Source organism: Pseudochaenichthys georgianus, chromosome 3 (assembly GCF_902827115.2).
Source record: "Pseudochaenichthys georgianus chromosome 3, fPseGeo1.2, whole genome shotgun sequence".
Classification (NCBI taxonomy): Eukaryota; Metazoa; Chordata; class Actinopteri; order Perciformes; family Channichthyidae; genus Pseudochaenichthys; species Pseudochaenichthys georgianus.
Genome location: NC_047505.1, coordinates 4,266,892 through 4,271,991, shown reverse-complemented (window position 1 = coordinate 4,271,991; position 5,100 = coordinate 4,266,892). Strand labels below are relative to the sequence as shown.

General features: G+C 41.9%; 1 long non-coding RNA gene across 4 annotated transcripts; it reads left to right on the top strand.

Moving 5' to 3' along the window:
- Positions 1-211: 211 nt before the first annotated feature.
- On the top strand, positions 212-3,217 carry LOC117467335 (uncharacterized). Of its 4 annotated transcripts, XR_011642563.1 has the most exons (6): positions 212-491; positions 783-919; positions 1,439-1,538; positions 1,763-1,817; positions 1,980-2,255; positions 3,135-3,217. It is a non-coding gene; the product is annotated as an uncharacterized lncRNA (long non-coding RNA). The 4 variants fall into 4 exon arrangements; XR_011642560.1 differs by lacking the exon at positions 3,135-3,217 and having other exon boundaries at positions 224-491; positions 1,980-2,675; XR_011642564.1 differs by lacking the exons at positions 1,980-2,255; positions 3,135-3,217 and having other exon boundaries at positions 228-491; positions 1,439-1,542; positions 1,704-1,767.
- The last annotated feature ends 1,883 nt before the right edge of the window (positions 3,218-5,100 follow it).

Sequence of the window (5,100 nt, the reverse complement as noted above, 5' to 3'; positions counted from 1 at the left end):
TATGTCAGCCTCATATGGCTGTTGCTGCTGCTGCTGCTGCTGAAGGAGGGGGCTGCTGCTGGAGGAGGGTACTGCTAGGGTGCTGCTGCTGAAGGAAGAGGAGGCTGGAGGCTGCTGACGGAGGACCGGGAATAGGTGTGTGGCAGAGTAAGGTGTTTGGCAGTGGCCTAGATGTTATGACCTTCGGTGCAGAGGTCTGTTGGGTCTTCTTTGCCTTCTTACTCTGACTCTTGCTGCCAAGATACCCTTTATGTTTATCCTTCCTCTCAGCCCTGATGCACTTTGATGCAATCCTTAACCTCAGCCTGATGTATGTTGAGAGGATTTCTTTTCTTCAGGTCATGACATGAAGGCAGGTTGCTGTCCAGCAACATGGCTTCTTGTTCCAGCTGTGACACTGCATTTGAGGACTCCATGAGGGAATCGCTCATCCTCACACGGAACAGCTGCTCCACGTTCTGAACAAGGGTGAAAACCTCATCTGATGGACGGTAAAGTGCACCCCTTTTAAATTATTTTAATACCAGCAGACCAGCTCTCTTATTTATATCCTGTAGTGCCACAACAGAACCTTAGTTGTATTGCTTTTTTCACGGTGTCTTTCCCCCACCGTATCCCACCTTTTTTTGATTGCCCAAGTGCTCTAATTTGGTCTGTGTTGAAGATTTTTTGAAACTTTAGATTAATCAAATTGTGTTTTTTTTTTTTAATGCCGAATGAATCCTCTTCTGGTTTCCCAGAGCCCTCTCGGCTCTCTTTCTTAGTAATCTCTCCCTTCTCAGTTGCCTCATTAGATCCTCCACGTGAGCCCGGTCACAACTGGCCCTTGGCAGTCTGGTCCCTGGAGCACCTGACCCTGGCAAACTGGCCTCTTCATAGCTGACCCCTGACTGACTGGCTCCTGGCACACTGATCTCTGGTAAGGTGGCCTCTTGATTGTCGGCCCCTGACATACTGGCCCCTGGCAGTCTGCTGACACCTGTCTCACTCTCTCTGTCTGTGATGTCCCTTTCATTCCCTTGGAACTCCACCTCAATATCTCCCTGAATCTCTGTAACAATAACAAGGCAATCTTGCTGTTATATGTGTATGCTGCCTTTACATGTGCACCTATTGTCATTTAAGGATACACTACTGTACACTCCTATAGTGACATTCATCTAAGTTCGTCTATTGGCAATGTTAAAGTATGAAGAAATCTGTATTATGTACATGTGGTATATGAGTCTTCAGAGAATCCCTGAACCCTGGTATTTTTGAAGCTGTATAATCTGAAAGTTGCATTAGGAGTGTAGTCTATCCTTGAATTATATAACATGGGAAACATTGTTAGCTTCATATATCATACCAATGTTTGATGTGCAGTAATAGGTGTGGTCATTATTCCTGACAGCTGGAGGCATACTCCTTGACGTGAATTTTCTCCTTTTCGGTTTAGGCCGATGTATAAATACTGTTGGAACAGCATCTGGCCTCAACCTCAAATTTCCTCCTGATTTGTTGCCAATATATTGGTCGTCTTCAAAGTGTACCTGTGGGTAGGTAGGTTTGATCAGTTTCCCCTGCACACTTCAAATGTCATTGAAGAGTCATAATTCTCTACACTTGGAAATATGATGCCCTTTAAAATGTTAATAAGTCATGTCACCTCTGTGAACATTACTTACATGACAGAGTTTTCTGCTGTTGTCGTCCTCTTTCAGACACAGGTTTTGTCTGTTGACCATTGCCATGCATCTCTTCCTTCGCTCTACGTCCTTAGGGAAGCCATACATCCGGAACCCCTTCTCGGATCGATTAGAGCACCCAAATGCTATGTATGACAACTGATCTATTAAAATGCAATATAAACGAAAGTGCCATAATATTTATTGTGCAAACATTTTAACATGAATATTGCTATGTCCTCTGTTCAGTCTGCTCCCAACTGTATTCTCTCCCCTTATTCACACTGTTCCTATTCTTGCTCTGCTTTTTAGGGCCCAGGAAACCGATGAAGAGGATGTCCCTTTCACAAAGAACCTTCTTGTTTTTTTTCAAAATGGTTAGGCCCCTGGATGCCCTAGACTAGAGTTCTGTATTGCTTTTTTGTAAATAGTTGCTTTTTTGTAAATAGTTGTTTGTATTTGTAAAATGCCCCCACCCACAATTGTTGTTCGCACAATTATGCTTGTGCGAACAACAATTGTGGGTGGGTGCTTATTGTGCTGCAGACGTTGAAGGACCTGAGTCTCCTGAGGAAATACAGGTGAAAGGTGAGGAGAGGTAATCGCTTGGAAGGTTTTATATCCTGTGGTGTCTCAACAGAACTTAATATGAATTGCTTTATTGTCTCGTCGCTGGATCACCTCCCCCTGGCAAAGTGGCCTCGTCATTTTAATTTTTATTGTTGACAAACCTGTTTTTGTTGCTCTGTTGAACCATGGTTCAACAGGAGCTTCTGTAAATAGTTTTGTAAATAGTTTGAATATTTATCATAGTAATCATTTTCAGTCTCCCACTCTCAATTTAATTTATCGTTTCTTTGCCCCACCATATATTTTGTTGTCCAAGGGCACTAATTGGGTCTGTGTTGAAGATTGTTTTACACTTTAGATTAATCAAAATTGTGTTTTTTGGCTGAATTAATCTTTTTCTGTTGAACCTGTTCTCATTCTCATTCATTTGACTTTGTTTTGTTCTAATACACATCACTTTTTCCATACACTGTTCTTAATAAGTAATAGACTACCAAGCTTTCCGTTGTCACCCTGCCTCTCCAAATGCAAAACTGTCAATAAAAAGTATGCAATAATGCAATTACAGCTGAAAAAGTACTTGGGTGTGTGTGTTTTTTTTATATATATTTACCATTCAATAACGCAATCGCTGCTGTCTGTCTGTCCCATATAAGAACATGACAGCGCAGCGCAACTATACTACGGACGTGACTGCCCTGGCAGTGACAGCAACATAGCCTGCTTGTGCTGCCACACTTTCCCCTCAAAATATCGTTAAATAACGAAACTTGTAAATATTGCCAATCCATACAAAGTGTAACCACATCATGTAGATATGAAAGCAATCTTTAAAAAATAACAGCGTTGGTTTAATCCATGACTATTTTCACCATGTTTGTGCTGTTTTTGCCATAGAGAAGCATTGCCACGGAAGTGCGTTTTGAACTATCCCGGCATACATAAACCACGTGACCGGCTGGCGGCGACATCAAAGAGTGTCGTAACTCTTATCTCTCTATGGCTCTGGTCAACGCACGCTGCTCTGTGGACGCTCCGTCATAGGAATGAATGAGGCCCCGCCTCCCACGCTGTATCCAGTTCTTATTATACATCCATGCTCTGGACTGCAGTATGCTGCTTAGGTGTCAGGAAGCGTTACTATGCAGCCGCGTAGCAACGGGTGGGTGGGCCAACCGCTGCCCACCCAATCAACCACTGGATGTTCATTTACAAATTTCAACTGATTGACAGCTTATTTTTGGTAAATGTCTACCTTGATCTTTACCTAAATGCATTTTCTTTAATGCTGGCGACCTCAAAAGTATCACCATCTTAACCTGTTAAGCCCCTACCTGTTTTTCTATATCTTCCCTTCTAAAAGGGGTAAATTAATAATCTTTTTTCTCAAAGCAATGATAAACCTGTGAGTTGGATGTAGAAAAGTCAGATATAGATATATCAACAGGCGTTGTATTTGGGAGTGGTAAAAAAAGTGGTATCAATCACCAAAATCGACCGATGGGATCCAGAGATATGGCAAATACACCCAAATCACCCCAGAAGTGGGTTTTCTTTCCTAAACCTCTCTGAAAAGGTCAAATGTCACTTGTTTTGCATCAATCTTGATACAGGGTACTTATATGTTATAGTTTGGATTCCTAAAGCGTTTTGTCTACTATCCCATCATTCAAGGGTGGTTTTCACTATAAGTAATGTTTAATGGAAACTATAATTTACATTGTTTTTCTATGTTCAATCGGAATTTAATTTAAAATAAAAACATCTATATTGATGCTCATTTAGACGCCTCGTGAGACTTGTGTTTCTTGCAGATGATGCGTTGCGAGGAGACATATGCCTGTGCCACCGCCTCACACAGCCAGTGTGACAGCCGTTGTGCAGACAGAGGTTGCCCGATCGAGCGCTCTCTATAATGCATAAACAGGCGCTGAGAACGGCACCATGCCACCGTGCGCGCCAAATAGCAGGCCAGCGCGCTGTGGAAATTGATGTGAGATATTGTACCAAAGAACTGTGATACATGTAAAAGGGCAGAAAGTCTTGTTGCACTTTCCAGACACTAAAAGAGGTCTGTTGAGTTCCCTGGTAATTATCAAATAGTAGCAGTTAAGTGAATACTGTTCAAGCAATACCTGTGTTTGTGTTTTATAGTGATTTCTCTGTTTTGATCCTTTCATAAATGTGAGGACTAAAATGGCGAGAGACAAAGGGCTGTAAAAAATAAGTTGTATTGCAGTGGGGGAGGTCGAGGTATGCAGCACAGGGTGTGGGGAGAGGAAATTCTGTTTGAGATCTCTGGCAGGCCAGGTTTTAAGGAAATCTATGTATCTTGGATAAGTATATGTGTGAGTTTATACATTCCTGTGTGTTAATAGTTGAAGGAACAAAAGGTACATTTTTCCTCTCCAATATAGAGAGGTTTTTTATAGATTTCTGAAACAATGTTCCCTTTTTTGCTAGAAATAGATGAGCACAATAGTTTTTTCTTTGACTGTTTACCTGTTTAGCAAAAGAGTGTTTTAAGCTATTTGTGAAGAAGGAAGATGCAGAATTAAGGGTGATTTCTGTTTGGAGTGTAAAGATTATCCCTGATAATGTTTTCTGGGTTAAACCATCGATAGGCTTTACAAATGGGAGGGACATTTTCCTTGAGTTTTAATGGGGTGCCTTCCCAACACCTGTGGCTTTCAAAGCTGCCAGACGCTGATTGCCCTGTGAGATAGCATTTTGGTATCTCCCCAATGAAACGCCACCCCTTCTTTTGTATTAGGGAAATGTTTTTCTGGTTGTTAGCTCTCTCTTCATGCTCTGACAAGACGAATAGGATGTCCGCAGGGCGTGAATAAGGGCGGGAGTACTC